Source organism: Heterocephalus glaber, unplaced genomic scaffold (genome assembly GCF_053883595.1).
Source record: "Heterocephalus glaber isolate CG9 unplaced genomic scaffold, H.glaber_assembly_v1.0 deba00001461, whole genome shotgun sequence".
Lineage (NCBI taxonomy): Eukaryota > Metazoa > Chordata > Mammalia > Rodentia > Bathyergidae > Heterocephalus > Heterocephalus glaber.
In genome coordinates, this window is record NW_028258308.1 from 34976845 (window position 1) to 34994295 (window position 17451).

The window sequence follows — 17451 nt, forward strand, 5'->3', positions numbered from 1 at the left end:
AAAGAAGGGAAAGGAAAAATGCTGAGAAATGGAAAAAATGTAAATAAAGTCTTTGTAAATAAGGAAGGGTGGAGGGCATGAAGGGAGGGCTAGGAATGGGGAAAAAATAAGAACCAAGATGCATTATGTAAATTTACAATTCCCAATGAGAAATGTAATTATGTTGTATACCTACAATGTACCAATAAAATAATTTAATTAAAAAAAATTCTAAAGGGGTAGGGGAAGTGGGAGGGAAAGGAGAAAGGAAAGAAGGAAAAGGAAAAATTATGAGAAAAGAACAAAATGGAAACAAAGTCCATGTAAATAGGAAAGGTTTGAGGGGGTGAATGGTACACAGGTAATGGGGAAAAAATAAGAGCCAAGATACATCATGTACAGGTACAAGCACCCAATGATAAATGTAAACATATTGTATACCTAAAATGTACCAATAAAAGAATTTAAGAAAAAAAAGAAGAAGAGGGAATAGTACACAGTAAGTGCTGGAAAGAAACTGCTACCACTACTTCACAAGTGCTGGAAGTACCTGTAAACAAGGGGCTGTAAGTTGCTTCCTTTGCTAATTCAACCTGCTAACTTATATCAACAATACAGGGGCTGTGCAGGTGGGGACTACTGTGTTAGAGAGGCATCTGCTCCTCACCTAGCCCTGCCTAGAGGCTAGCAAAGAACCAGGCTGCATTTCTCTGTAAGTTTTGGCAGGTGACGCTTTCCAAATAAATCAATTGATTAAAACTTGGCACTCAGACTCCATACATATAAGTAAGACTCAAAAAAATTGAGTAAGAGGAATTGATCACAATTTATAAAGACCAAAGCTATCTTTCAATAGATTACTCATCCTGTCCAATATATCTTCTTCACAAAAAAGGAAAAAATTTCCTTAAGAGCCTCAGACCCTTGAAATAACTTTATTCCTGTTTATTCCAGAGCCACAAGAAAGACCTTGGGATGTGGAAATACAGGACATGGAGGAGGAGGGTGCTAATCATGCTCTTCTCATTATAATCTGCCTCCCTTCTCTTCTCTCACACATGCATCTTCTCAGGAAGTCATGTCTGTATGAAAGCTAAACTGAAAGACAGTGCAGTGTTCATTGGTACTATTTTTTTTTCCATACGCAGGACCTTGTGCTTGGGAGGCAGGCAGCAGAACCACTGAGCTAAATCCCTGGCCCCTCATTAGTACTATTTTAACAGCCATTTTATTGCTGTTTTAAGGTATTTGACACTCCTATCTAGTCTTATATTTTATTTATCTGTATACTAAAGTATCTATAATAAGAACTTTGGAAAGTAAACCTGGTCTTTGTCTTTTCAGTCTTCTAATCTTTTACCTGTAAATTTCTCCACTATGAATTACTCAACTACAAGAGTGGTCATAATCTCAACTTTGAAAGCTGAGGAGGTAATTGTGTACTTTTTATGTATTACTTTCTTAGGTCAAGTGAAAAGCCTTGAAATAAAATTAATGTTGTAAGTGGGCTTTGCTTCACCTTCCTACATGGAAAATACTTTAGGACAACACAGTCTCAGGGAGCTATCCAGATTTATTTAACGAAGCTTCATAAATTCTCCTGATACCTCATGGTACATTTCATGTTACTGTAATTGGTCTGACACCCTCTTCATTGAATTATCATGGGGAAAGGGGGCTTTTAAATATATTACCTGAGGATAAACAGAGAGAGAATATAGTAGGGAAGTGTTTGTGGATGATTTTGTTTGCTATATATTCTATTCTGGTGTTACATATCTAAATAATGACTTGGATTTACTACATTCTGCTCAGAAATCTCTAAAAGAGTCCCCTATGATCATTTTAGTTTTGTTTTCTTAAGGCCAATGTGAAGCAGTTCCAACATATCAATAAGCCTCAATGAGCCCTTACAAGGACATCTAATTAATGATTGTAATGATTAATACTGGACTTGGAGGAGCTGTGTATACTACTAAATGATTAATGTACATAACTGCATTAGGGCTTCATAAGAAAAGCAGTGATTCACACAGTAAAAATTATACTTTTTGTTAGCATAGTACATCATGGCTTATGAGGGACTTTCACATACATTATTGCCTTTGTCCTGAAACAATCCATGAAGTAATAGATGGACCATGCATTTCTATATCAAGTAATCAGCTGTGAGTACACAGTCAGGAGCAGCAAGAAAGGTACATAGCATTAGCAAATTCTGGATTTTTCTGAGTTATATTTTTGAACTGGTTGTGCTCTGACAACAAAATGTGGCAAAGAGGATTTTAAAACTGAATAAACAGTGAATTGGTTAACATTCACACCCTAACAAAACTTGTTTTCTTGATACCAGCAAGGATTAGACTCATTCAGGTTCTGAAGGGTAACCTAAATTATGTTATATGAATGAGCTAGACAGTGATGGTGAACCTCTTAGAGCTTTCAGTGATACAAACAGCTCTCTGCAGCATGCTTGCCATAGGTTCACCACCACTGGGCTAGAGGGTAGGAACCTGGGGAGGTCATGAAGAAGGAATTATGGAGGCAGTGGCAGGAGGATCACTGTGATCTTGAGGCCAGCCTGAGCTCCATAGCAAGGCCCTGTCTCAATATATATGACCCTTAAAATTTTTACTCTTACAATTTATTGAAATTTGAAAATAAATGGCAGGATAGAATGGTATTTCAAAACATGAGGATTTATTAAGCTCTCATGGCATTCTGCTCTCTAATGTCAAGGTTCAAGCATACTATCTCTTTTAATAGGCTGGGAACCAGGGCTCCAAGAGGTGAAGTGATCTGCCTAAGGATGGACAGGAAGGAATGAAGGAGGCCCTTGAACCTGACACAGATTCCTAAGTTCCCAAAGCCTTGATCTTTGCAGAACATCAACCTGAGTATTGAACATAGCTTTGAAAAATCCAAAACTCGGTTAGGAAGAACAAACTGATTCAGGTTAAGAGGTAGCCTGAGTAATCAAGGATTGATCTTCCAGACATATAACACCCACCCACCTGTATATCTCTTCCTTAGTATGTTTTCATTATTCTTACCTCACTAAACACCACCATAGTAGTGAGGCATCTTTTCAAAATTTTCCTCTCCTTGATCAACCCACTGTGGCCTCCAAAAAAACTTTTGGTGTGGCATCTTATTCTGGTAGTCTATCTCTCTCTCTCTCTCTCTCTCTCTCTCTCTCTCTCTCTCTCTCTCTCTCTCTCTCTCTCTCTTTGTCTCTCTCTCTCTTTCTCTCTCTCTCTCTCTTTGTCTCTCTCTCCCCACCCCACCCCCAGAACAATAGCTAATTATGAGCCACCACAAAAGTTTAAATAGTGTCAGCTATTCTCTCAAAGATATATACACTTGGTAAGCCTGGAGAGGATCAGCAGCTCCAATGAGAAGCATCAGACTGGGCTTACATTGCTAGCTCCAAGAAAAACCCATGATTATTGTAAACTGCAAAAGCAGTGTAGTATTTTAATCTGAAAGTAGCTACTCTGCATTACAAGCTATATTTGGAGAAGAAATCCATTGCAGTGCCACTGTATTGGAGCCTGTTTAATCAGCAGCCATTTTGGGAAGAGGTCCATTGTTTAAGTCTCAGCTAGAGAACAACTACACTTTAGGGCTTCTGGGGCCACACTATCACAGTGACTGGGTGAAAAAGGACCACAAGAAACAGTTGTAGGAGTAGCTATTCTACTTTCAGAAAAAATGGACTTCAAACCAAAACTGATCAGAAAGGGCAAATAAGCTCACTACATATTGGTTAAGAGAATAATTCAACAGGGAGACATAATAATTATGAATATAAATAAATATGTATGCACTGAACTCTAGTGCACTCAGTGTCAATAAAAGATTGGACATAAAAGATCAGGTAAACATCAACATAATTATAGTGAAGAACTTCAAAACCCCACTGTCACAAATAGATCAACTACACCAAAGATCGAGAAAGAAATATCAGAGTTGAAATACCTTCAAACAAATGGATTTAGTAGATATCCACAAAGTGTTCGCCCAACAACAGAATACATCTTCCTTTCAACAGCATGTAGAACTTTCTCCAAAACAGACCACAAACTAGCGCATAAAACATGCTTAAACAAATACAAAAAGAGGTGCATCTATCCAGATGTGCTGCCCTCACCTCACATGGGGCAGCATTCTGTCTTCTGCTTTTTCTTCTTTGCAAATAAAGTGTCTTCCAAAAGTAAATAAATAAAATAAATACAAAAAGACTAAAATTATCTCATGCATATTATTAGATCATAAGGCAATGAAATTAGAGATCAATGGCAAAAGAAACCACAGAAATTATGCAAAACTATAGATATTAAATAATAAATTATCAAATAATCAATGAGTAACAGAAGAAACCAAGGAAAAAAATCAGACAGTTATGTCAGTACAACACACCAGAACTCATGGGACACAGTGAAAATATTCCTAAGAGGAAAATTTATAGCTGTTAAAGGCCACATCAGAAAAACAGAGTGAACCCAAATAAATAATCTAGTGATACACCTCAAGGTCCTAGAAGAACAAGAACAATCCAAACCCAAAGCTAGTATAAGGAAAGAAGTTATAAAAATCAAAGCAGAAATTAATAAAATTGAAGCTAAAAACTAAATACAAAGTATCAATGAAGCAAAGAGCTAGTTCTCTGAAAGAGTAGATAATATAGATAAATGCTTACCCAGTCTTACTCCCCCACCCCCAAAGACCAAAATTAATGAAATCAGAATTGAAAAAGTTGAAATCACAATGCTGCTGAATCCAAAAGATTACTAGTAAATACTTCAAAAATCTGTACTCCAATGAATTGGAAAATCTAGAAGAAATGGATTCATTTCTAGGTATATATGAATTACCAAAACTCAACCAATAAGATTTTTTTAAACCCTGACTCACAGACAATGAGGCATTAATTTAAAAAAAAAACAAAACTACTTACTAAGAAAAGCCCAAATACTCCTCAAACTGTTTAATGAAATTGAAAGGGAAGGAGTACTTCAAAACTCATTCCTGGAAGCTAGCATCACCTTGATTCCAAAACTAGGCAATGACTCAACTACAGGCCAATTTCTTTAATTAATATAGAGGTGAAGATCCACAACAAGACACTTGCAAAAAGAATACAATAAATCATTAAAAAGGATCATATATCATGACTAAGTGGGCTTCTTCCCAAGGATACAAGGATGGTTCAACATTTGCAAATCAATAAATGTAATCCAACATATATACTGAAGCAAGTAAAAAAATCACATGATCATGTCAACAGACAGAAAAAGCCAGGCACAAACCCAGTCTCCCAGCTTACCAAAGGCAATCCTGGGGGAAATGAGGTGGAAAAGTCTGATAATCAACCACCTGGATACCCTAAACTGATAGCACAGGAAGTAACAAAACAGATGAATGAGGCTCTAGAAAAATTCAAAACAGAAATAATTTCCCAGATAACTATAGAGATGGTGATCAGAAGGAAAGACACGATTAGAGACTCTAGAACAGAAACAGATAAAAAATAGATGAGTTCAGGACCATGATGGAAGCCATGAATGCCCATCATAGGAAAGAAATGGAAACCATGGATGCCCAACATAGGAAAGAAATGGAAGCCAGGAAACAGATTCAAACAGATATCCAGGGGATGAAAAACTCTATTGAAAGTATACACAGCAGGCTGAGCCAATCTGAAAACAGAATATCAGATATAGAAGACAGCATGGTGGTCAGTCACCATGAAAAGAGAGATCTCTTAAAACTAGTAAGTGACCATAAGAAATCAATCCAATTCCTAGATGACACAAAGAAGAATAATATAAGACTGATAGGAGTCCACTAAAAAAACAGAAGAACATACAAATGACATAAAAACAGAATTAATGATAGAAAACTTCCTAAACAGAGCAAAAGAATTTGACATACAGACAAGTGAGGCATACAGGACTCCAACTAGCCATGGTCAAAAAAATCTACACCTAGACGTGAAATAATCAAGATTCCAGAAACCCAACAGAAGAACAAAATACTACAAGCAGTTAGAAAAAAGAAACAAATTACATACAAAGGAAGGCCCATCAGAATCACAGCACATTTTCAATGCAAACACTCAAGTCAAGGAGAGCCTGGAGTGAGGTATTTCAAACTCTAAAAGAAAACAACCTCCAACCAACCTAGATTGCCATATCCTGCAAAATTATCTTTCAAAACTGATGGTAAATAAGGTATTTCAACAACAAAGAACACCTGAGAAACTTCATGAATACCAAACCAGCACTCCAAACAATTCTAAACAATATCCTAGAAAAAGACAATAAAGGTCCCAGCTCTATGAGGCCACAGAACAAATCCAAAATAGTTCATCAGGCAAGGCAAGAAATTAAAGGGAAGGAGGGAAAAATAAAAAAGAGCCAACAACAGGAAAATAACATGACAAGGATTAGTCAATACATATTAGTTATAATCATCAATATTACTGGCCTCAATTCACCAATCAAAAGAAACAGACTGGCAGAATGGATTAAGAAGAAAAATCCAACAATATTCTGTAAACAAGAAATGCACCTAGTTCAAAAAGAAACTCATAGACTGAAAGTAAAAGGATGGAAAACAGTTCTCCATGTGACAGGAACCTGGAAAAAAGCAGGGGTAGGTATTTTATGTGCAGACAAAGTAAATTTCAAACCAAAATTAATTAAGAGAGACAAAGAAGTTCACTACAACCTTGTAAAGGGAACAATCCAAGAGGAAGAGATGACAATCCTAAATATATATGCACCAAATACTAATGCCCCCAACTATACAAAACAAATATTAAGGGACATGAAAAAGCAAATAAGCACTAATACAATTGTAGTGGGGGACCTCAATACCCCACTGTCAAAAATAGCCCAATCATCTAGACAAGAAATCAACAATAAAATACTAGAACTGAACCAAGCTTTTGAACAAATGGACTTAATAGACGTCTACAGAGTGTTCCACCGTACAAAATCAGAATATACATTATTTTCCACTGCACATGGGTCATTCTCCAAAATAGAGCAAATACTAATTCATAGAACATGTTTAGGTAAATGCAAAAAAAATGAAGTTATCCCATGTATATTATCAGACCATAGTGCTATTAAACTGGAGATCAACAGCATAAGAAACTGCAAGAACTTCACAAACACATAGAATTTGAATGACACTCTCCTGAACAACCAATGGGTCACAGAGGAAATTAAAGAAGAAATTAGACAGTTTTACAATTTAATGATAATGCCAGTGCAACATACAGGAATTTCTGGAACACAATGAAAGCAGTTCTATAAGGGAAATTCATAATAGTAAATGCCCACACTACAAAAACAGAGTGAGCTCAAATAACCTAATGGAGAATCTTAAGCTCCTAGAAAAGAAGAGCAAGACACACCCAAAGCTCATACAAGGGAGGAAATTATAAGGATCAGAGCAGAAATCAATGCAATGGAGACTAAGAGAATAATACCAAAAAATCAATGATTCAAAGAGTTGGTTTTTTGAAACAATAAATAAAATTGATAAATCCCTACCCAACCTTATCAAAAAAAGAAAGCAAAAGGCTCAAATCCATGCAATTATGAATGGAAAAGGTGAAGTCAACAAACCCAGCAGAAATCCAAAGGATCATCAGTACCTTCTTTGAGAACCTGTACTCTAATACAATGGAAAACACAGAAGAAATGGACAGACTCCTAAATATATATATGAATTACCAAAGTTGAATGAAGAAAATATAAATTTTCTCCAATTACAATCAGTGAAATTGAAAACATGATTAAAAATTTACCAATAAAGAAAAGCCCAGGTCCTGATGGCTACATTGCTGCATTCTACAAAACATTTAGAGAAGAACTGTTGTGACTACTCTATAAACTTTTCAATGAAATTGAAAGGGAAGCAATACTGCCGAATTCATTCCCTGAAGCAAGTATTACATTGATTCCAAAACCAGGGAAAGACCCAACCAAAAAAAGAGAATTACAGGCCAATCGCCCTAATGAACATAGATGCAAAAATCCTCAATAAGATACTGGAAAACAGAATACAGAGGGTCATCAAGAAGATCATACACCCTGACCAAGTTGGATTTATCCCAAGGATGCAAGGATGGTTCAACATACATAATTCAATAAATGTAATACACTATATTAACAGAGTCAAGGTCAAAAAAGCATATGATCGTCTCAATAGATGCAGAAAAAGCATTCAACAAAATTCAATACGCATTCATGATTAAAACCCTGCAGAAAATTTGAACAGATGGTCTTTATCTTAACTTGATAAAGGCTCTCTATGAAAAACCAACAGCCAACATCATACTAAATGGTCAAAAACTGAAAGCCTTCACGCTAAAATCACAAAACAAGACAAGGATGTCCACTATCACCATTCCTGTTCAATATAATTTTGGAAACATTAGCCACAGCAATTAGACAAGAAAAAGAAATAAAAGGAATAAAGATAGTAAAGGAAGAAGTTAAACTGTCATTATTTGCTGACAATATGATACTTTACATAGAAGACACAAAAAACTCTGCCAAAAGACTTCTAGACTTAATTGACAGATTCAGTAGAGTAGATGGATACTCAAAAATCAATAGCCTTCTTGTACACAAATAACAGACTAATGAGAGAGAAATTAGGGAAACAATCCCTTTCAGAATAGTATCCAAATAATGAAATATCTAGAAATCAATCTAATGAAGGAAGCAAAAGACCCCTACCTTGAGAACTACAACACTCTGAAAAAGGAGATCGAAGAGGATATAAGAAAATGGAAAGACATCCCTTGTTACTGGGAAGGAAGAACCAATATAGTGAAAATGCCCATACTTCCAAAACAGCTGTACAGATTTAATGCAATCTCAATTGAAATCCCAACAGCATATTTCACAGAACTAGAGAAAATGCTCCAAAAATTCATTGGAACCAGAAGAGACCTAGAATAGCAAAAGCAATTCTAGGCAACAGAGACATGGCTGCGGGTATCACAATTCCCAGCTTGAAACTATACTACAAAGCCACTGTGATAAAAACAGCATGGTGCTGGCAAGGAAACAGACCCAAGGATCAGTAGAATAGATTAGAAGATGTAGAAACAACTGTGGACATACTCAGCTGCCTCATCTAACTGGAGGAAAAATAGCCTCTTTAATATATGTTGTTGGAAAACCTGGATTTCAACTTGCCAAAGATTAAAACTAGACTCCTATCTTTCACCATGCACTAAACTAAAATCCAAGTAGATTAGAGATCTAAATATTAAAACAGAAACAGTAAACTTGCTGGAAGATAAGTTAGGTAGAACTCTTGAAGACATTGGCATAGGAAAAGACTTTATGAACAAATCCTCAGTAGCATGGGAACTAGCACAAAGAATCAAAAACTGGGATGTCATCTTTTAAAAAATGTTCTGCACTGCAAAAGAAACTACCAGCAGAGCTAAAAGACAATCTACAATGTGGGAAAAGAGTTTACCAGCTGTTCCTCATACAAAGGTCTACTATCTAGAATATATAAAGAACTTAAAAAATCAGACCTCCCAAATTTAAAGAGCCAATTCAAAAATGGGCATCTGAAATGAACAGACATTTCTCAGACAAAGAAGTAAAAGGAGCAAGTAAACATATGAAAAAATGCTCAATATCACTAGTCAATCATGAGATGCAGATGAAAACAACATTGAGATTAGATTCCACCTCACATCATAATGAATGGCTGCTATCATGAAATCAACCAATAACAAATGCTAGTGGGTTGGGGGGAGAAAGGAACCCTTCTTCATTGTTGGTGGGAGTGCAGACTGGTGCAACCACTGTGGAAATCAATGTGGAGATACCTCAAAAAACTAGGATTAGAAATCCTATTTAACCCAGCTATTCCTCTGCTGAGTATCTTCCCAAAAGAATTAAAGGTACCATATCACAGTGATATATAGACACCCATGTTTATAGCGGCATAGATTGTAATAGCAAAAACTTGAAAACAGCCCAATTGCCCATCAACTGGAGACTGGATAAAGTAGATGTGGTTTGTTTTATAAAATGGAGTACTACTCAGCCATAAAGAATGAGAAACTAAAGACATTTATAGCTAAGTGGATGCACATTGATGCCATACTCTTAAATGAAATAGATAGGACACACATGTGTAAATACCTAATAGTTTCTCTGGTGTGAAAATCTAAAAGTGTAAATAAAGATCAAAATGTATAATTGATATTGTGTAATAGGAAGAAAAGGTCTAAAGGAGTAGGGGAAGTAGGAGGGGTAGGGGAAAATCAGGAAGGGGAAAATATGAGAAAAGGAAAAAAAGTCTTTGTAAATAGGGAAGGGTGGAAGGATTGAAGGGAGGGCAGGGGAATGGGGAAAAAATAAGAACCAAGATATGTCACATAAAGGTACAAGATCCCAATGATGAATGTAACTGTATTGTATACCCAAAATGTACCAATAAACTTAATGGGAAAAAAGAAAATAAAAAGCCTTTGACAAAATCCAACATCCATTCATAATTTTTTAAACCTGAAGAAAATAAGTATATAAAGGCATTTTTGACTGCCAATATAATATTAAATGAGGAAGACTGAAAGCTTTTCCTCTAAAATCAGGAACAAGACAAGGATGTCCACTATCACCACTCCTGTTCAATATAGTACTTAAAACTTTAGCCATAGATATCAGGCAAGAGAAATAAATAGAAGATGTACATATAGGAAAGGAAGAATTTAAACTATTCTTATTCACAGATGACAAGATCCAAAGATGACCCAAAAAACTTCACCAGAAAACTCCTAGAACTAATAAACAAATGCAGCAAGGTAACAGGATGTAAAAACAACACAATAAAATGAATAGCATTCCTGTACACCAATAATGAACCATTGAAAAAGAAATTAAGAAAACAATACCATTCAAAGTAGCTTTAAAAAATTAAATACTTTGGGCCAGGCAAGTAGCTCAGTGGCACAGTGCCTGGCTGGCAAGAGCAAGGTCCTGAGATTGATTCCCAGTACCAGAAAAAAAAAGGACAAAAAAAAATGTTTAAAAAAAGTAAATGCTTTGAAATCATTCTAACAAGACAATAAAAGACTTCTATAATGAAAACTATAGTAACCAGAAAAAGATTTCATCAAAAATGAAAAGATATCCCTTATTCCTGGATAGCCAGAACTAATATTGTTAAAGTAGTCATATTTTCAAAACTGATACATAAATTTAGTGCAATCCCAATCAAAATACCTGAAACAAGAAGAGACCTAAAATAGCAAAAGCAATTCTAAGCAACAAAGATAAGGTAGGGGGTATCACAACCTCCAACTTGAAACTATACTACAAAGCTACTGTGATAAAAAGAGCATGGCAATGTCAAAAAAGCAGACCCAAGGATGAGTGGAACAGATTAGAAGATTCAGAAGCAACTCCAGACATACTCAGCCACCTCATCTTTGACAAAGGAGCCAAACACCCTTGGTGTGGGAAAGGTAGCCTATTTAATAAATGGTGTTGGGAAAATTGGGTTTCAATTTGCCAAAGATTAAAACTAGACCTATATCTCTCACCATGCACTAAACTAAAGTTGAAATGGATCAAAGAACTAAATATTTTGTTTTGTTTTGTTTTGGGTACCAAGGATTGAACTTGAGACCTTGCGCTTGTGAGGCCAGCGCCAGAACCACTGAGCTAAATCCCTGGACCTCAAAGATCTAAATATTAAAACAGAAATACTAAACTGGCTGGAAGAGAGGTTAGGTAGAATTCTTGAAGACATTGGCATAGGAAAAGATTTCATGAACAAAACCTCAGTTGCCCATGAACTTGCACAAAGAATCAACATCTGGGATCTCATCTTATTAAAAAAACTTCTGCACAGCAAGAAAAATCATGAACAGTGTGAAGAAACAACCCACAATGTGAGAAAAAATTTTACCAGCTATTCCTCAAAGGTCTACTATCTAGAATGTACAAAGAACTTTAAAAAATCAGACCTCCCAAATTTAAAGATCCAATCCAAAACTGGACATCTAAAATGAACAGACATTTCTCAAGCAAAGAAATAGAAACAGAAAATAAATATATGAAAAAAATGTTCGACATCACTGGTCATTTGAGAGATGCAAATCAAAACAAGGCTGAGATTTCACCTCACTCCAGAAATAATGGCTGCTATCAAGAAATCAACAAATAAAATGCTCGCGGTTTTGTGGGGAAAACAGAACCCTTCTCCATTGTTGGTGGGAGTGTAGACTGGTGCAACCGCTATGGAAATCAGTATGGAGATACCTCAAAGAACTAGGATTAGAGGTCTCATTTGACCCATCTATTCCACTGCTGGGTATCTTCCCAAAAGAATTAAAAGAATCATACCTCAGCAATATATGTGTGCCCATGTTCAGAGCGGCACAGTTTGTAATAGCTAAAAGTTGGAAACAGCCCAATTGCCCATCAACTGGTGACTGGATAAAAGAGATGTGGGGTTTTTTTATAAAATGGAGTACTATTCAGCCATAAAGAATGAGAAACTAGAGACATTTATAGCTAAATATATGCACATTGAAGCCATACTCTTAAGTGAAATAGGACACACGTGTAAATACTGAATAGTTTCTCTGGTGTGAGAAACTGAAAGTGTAAATAAGGATCAAAATGTAGAATAGATAATGTGAAATAGGAAGATAAGGCCCAAAGGGGAAGGGGAAATGGGAGGGATAGGGGAAGGGAAAGGAATACATATGAGAAAAGGAAAAAATGCAAACCAGGCCTTGTAAATAGTGAGGGGTGGAGAGGTGGAGGGGTGGAAGGGAGGGCAAGGGAATAGGGAAAAAATAATAGCCAACATTTATCATGTAAAGGTACAAATTCTCAATGATGAATGTCATCATGTTGTATACCAGAAAAATGTACCAATAAACTTAATGAATAAAAGAAAAAATAGATATATGGATCAATGGAACAGAACAGAGGATGCAAAAACAACCCTAAACAAATTCAACTATTTGGTCTTTGACAAAATACCCTGAAAAAAAGATTGCTTCTTTAACAAATGGTGCTGAGAAAACTAGCAACACACATGCAGAAGATTGAGTCTAGACTCTTGTCTCTCACAATGCACTAAACTAAAATCAAAATGGATCAAAGATCTAAATATTAAAAAGAAATATTTCATCTGTTGGAAGATAAAATAGGTTAAAACTCTTGAAGACATGGGCAAGGATTTTCTGAGCAGAACCCCAGTTGCCCATGGAATAACATCAAGAATCAACAAATAGGATTAAGGATTGTGAAGACACAATTACAGAATGGGAAAATAATTGCCAGCTCCCCCCTGAAAATGAAAAGGATTCATGGGAAATTAATATAGTAGCAGAAACGTGGATTTTTCTTTCTTAATGGTAGGAATTTTAGTCACTGAGTAAGTAATTTTTAAACATTTGTGGGTTTTTTCTTACTAAATGATGATCATCTATTCCATTTATGGGTAAAAGATAATCATAATCAATGTACAAATGTCAATCTCTTTCCAGTCCTGGAAGATGATTCCTTAAACTAAGGGAGATCTAAATCCATTGAATGAATGATCCTCTCACCAACCCTTATCTAATAGCCAGATCAAACTGGTGTTGTTACTATTTTGAATGACACTCAGCCCCAATTTGCTACTAACAAATACTAGCTGAATTGAAAGGCACGTTCTTGGTAAAAGGATAATCAGGAAACTGGGATTTTTTTCATCTGCACTAAAACCTTGCTTTGTGAGCATAATCTGTTCTGGAAACATGCTTGCAATCCAAAGCACTTGTATATCAAAGTCAATTTCCCCATGAGAACTAATGCTAACTCCAAAATATTAAATATAAAAACAATTATAATACATACTGTAATATCATACAAAATAATAAAAAATACAAAATTGAAAGGGCAAATAAATTAACCTACATTTATCTTTGAAAACCTTCACAGCTAGTATGAGGGAGATGAGAGAGAAGTTTTATTGACTAGGATGGCTTTCACTATCACTAACAGAATCACTACTATCTATTGGCTCAGTAAAATCTTTTTCTTTTCATGAAGCTTCAACAACGAACCTATCCAATGACACTTACTTTTGCCTTTTCTGAGGATTTCATGGAAATGTGACATTGCATTTTTGCTTAACGGTTTCATCACTCACACTGCCACAGCCTTATTCAGGCGTGCTTTTCTACAAAATTTTGCACTGTTTCTCACATTCTACACATCTCCCTAATCTCATTTGAAGTGATGGAATCCTCCCACCCTTTTCTCCTCCTCCTGTACAGATGATATCTCTTCCACAATCTCTTGCTGTTGGGAGATGATCACCCACAATCCCAGTGAGAAAGAAAGAGAAGAACCATTGACTCAGTTTTGATCATGTGACACATGTGACATTTGGTATCATGTAGTATTGCAAGATATTGCTCCTTTATCAAGTTAAAATGTATTAGAAATGTTTCCTTGTCTTGCATATTATTCACAGAACAAGTCTACTTACAATCCAAGGTTTCACTATACTTCTGAGTTCATGATAAATTCCAAAAATATTATGAATGCTTAAGGAATAGAATGTCCTGGCTTGGGCCTTGTTTCACTGAACCTTTGAAAGGAACAGTATGATGAGCAGTTCAAACCTGAGGTCACTAAACTCATTCCCAAGTTGTAGATGCTACATGCTGTTGACTGATGAGGGCATCCACACTTTTGATTTAAAACAGATAGGAACAGAGATGAAGTACCAGCACTATCAAAGTTTTCTTACACTTTTGCTTTGGAAGAAAGAAGAAACAGGTGTTTTCCTAGATAAAAGTGCTTTCCTAGTACAAAGCAAGGTATACAACTGGCCCTTCCTCAGTTTAAAAGCCAGGCTATTAGGCCTAGGAGAAGAGGCTTAGAGCCCAGAAGGCTGTATTTCTAGATCTTGGTCTAACTACAAATTTATAGAGAAAGTGGTAAAGAAGCAGATGAAGTTATTGCCCACAGTATCCATATTCATTTTGTTAGCAAAAGGGTTTAAAAAATTGTAGACCAGGGCTGGGGATTTAGCTCAGTGGTTCCGCCACCTGCCTCGTAAGCACAAAGTCCTGAGTTTGATCCCCGGTACCAAAAAAAAAAAAATTGTAGACCATGGAGGCATGTGATATGTAACTATACACACAGTCCCAAAAATATGCTAAAGGATGTTTATTACATCAGCCTATTAGTATGATTTTACTAAATCTCAAAAGTAAATGGGACTTGAGATTCACTCTCATTTTCTCTACAAAGATTAAATTGGTATTTTCTCATAATGCCCAGTCTCCTGATGCTACTTTATGTCTTATATTCAAAGCAAGGCGTCCAGCCACGATGGAGAAGTTCTGGCTTATCAAGCTAACGGCTGAGAGAGGTAGACAGTGAACATACACCCTATCCTCATCACGCTGTCATCAACATTTTCTCCCTGGCTCTCTCTTTTTCTTTTTCCTCTCTGATCTAGAGGCCATAGAGGGTCCAAACTTGGAAATCCAGTTTAATATAACATCCCCACAGGTGGAACATTTGGCGAGCTTTTCCATTTCACACTATGATCACAGAGAGCACTGCTCACCCATTTCTATAATCCACCCACCCACAGCCAGGGTGCTAAATTCTACAGAATGAGGTCTTTCCGGGACTCCAAATCCTACTGTGGCCTTGTTCCCCTCCCCACTTCACTCCCTCTCTCTCCTAATTAAGCATTAGGAGATAAATCATCTCAACTCCTCATTTAACTATTGAGGCCCAGTTCTGGCTCAGTTTTTGAAAGGCTATCTCATTCCTTCTCTTTTGTCAAATGCTCTATCTGGCCAGAATTTGACATGTTTCAAAGAAGTACCTGATGACTTTTATCCCATTAAAACAGGGGTAGGGGGCTAACTTGTCCTATTGGGCTCTGGTTTTACTTCCTGTAGATTTCTACCACTATCTACAATCCATTCACTCTTCCATTTTCCTGAAAGATTGTTTGAAACTTTCACTTATCTACAAAAATATTTAACTCCTCCACTATCCTTACTCTCAACTGATGACATTTGCAGTTCATTCAGAAAAATGACCTTTCACACCACATCTCCCACCTTGCTATCCATTGATGGATCAACTTTTCAGGTTTATATGTAAAACCACACCCTGCAAATGGTTGTCTGATCCTATCCTCTCTATCAGCTCCATGTCTTCATTCCTTACTTTTTTCCCCTCTCCTACATCATCCACTTTTCACTGGCTACTGATTCATTCCAATCAGAAGACTCATAGGTAAGACCTTCTCTTAACGTACAAAAGCAGATCTCTTGATTCTACTTTTCCTTACCAACTTACATCAAAAATTTTTGTTCTCCTTGGCAGCAACTTTCTTGAAAGAGTTATCTATACTATCACCTATTGTCTTCTTCTAGTTTCTCTCAACACTTTTTCAGCTATTATAACTGAATGCCTGAGACTAGATGATCTATAAAGAACAGATGTAGGGCCAGGGATTTAGCTCAGTGGTTCTGCCACCTGCCTCACAAGCACAAGGTCCTGAGTTCAATCCCCAGTACCAAAAGAAAAGGAGATGTATTTGGCTCATATTTCTGGAGGCTGGGATGTCAGAGAGCATGGCACCAGTAGAGGCTTTTTCTGAGCCACCCTATAGCAGATGCAGAAAGGCACAAGAGCATGGGAATAAGCACAAGCAAGCAAGAGAGGGCCAAACTCACTTCTGTAACCAGCCCCCCTGTTCCTAACTTGTCCCTGGGATAAGAAAGTTAATCCACTCTTGAAGGCAAACCCCTCGTTACCTAATCCCTTGTTAGTAGGTCACATCTCCCAATACTGCTGTACTGGGGATGAAGTTTCTAATACAGGTACAGATATTCCTCCTTTAACAACCTATCTGTTTAAAGACTGTTCAGATTTACAACTCACATTTGGACTTATGCCCCTATGGTGCCTTCTTCTACAGTACAGTACTGTAATTTTTGCTGATTGTATTGTACAGTAGAGTACTGTTTTATGTTCTGTTACACATTACAGTACTACATGTAAAAGTTATGGAAATAAAAGTAAAGTCATCAAGTTGGAGTTCCCTTTGACCATTTCTTTGTTCTGAATGTTGTAATGTACATGCTATATTCAATTTCTCATTTAGTGAGTAATTCATTTAACAAATTAGAATGGAACTTGTTGTTATAGAGGAATGTCTGTACTTTGAGGGTATTCAAAGTACAGAATCATTCCTGGAAGTGGCCTGTATGCCCCTCAATAGATGATTGGATAAGCAAAATGTGGTATTTATATATAATGGAATACTATTCAGCTATAAAGAGTGACAAATTTGAGACATTTGTAGGAAAATAAATGCACCTGGAAAATATGTTGAATGAAATAAATCGGACACACAACCTTAAATACCATATGG

The 17451-nt window shown here is 36.4% G+C and overlaps 1 protein-coding gene across 18 annotated transcripts in view; it reads right to left on the bottom strand.

The window, feature by feature from the left end:
• Positions 1-17451, bottom strand: part of Pofut3 (protein O-fucosyltransferase 3) — a 431777-nt gene that overhangs the window by 175042 nt on the left and 239284 nt on the right. The gene's annotated exons all lie outside the window — the stretch shown is intronic.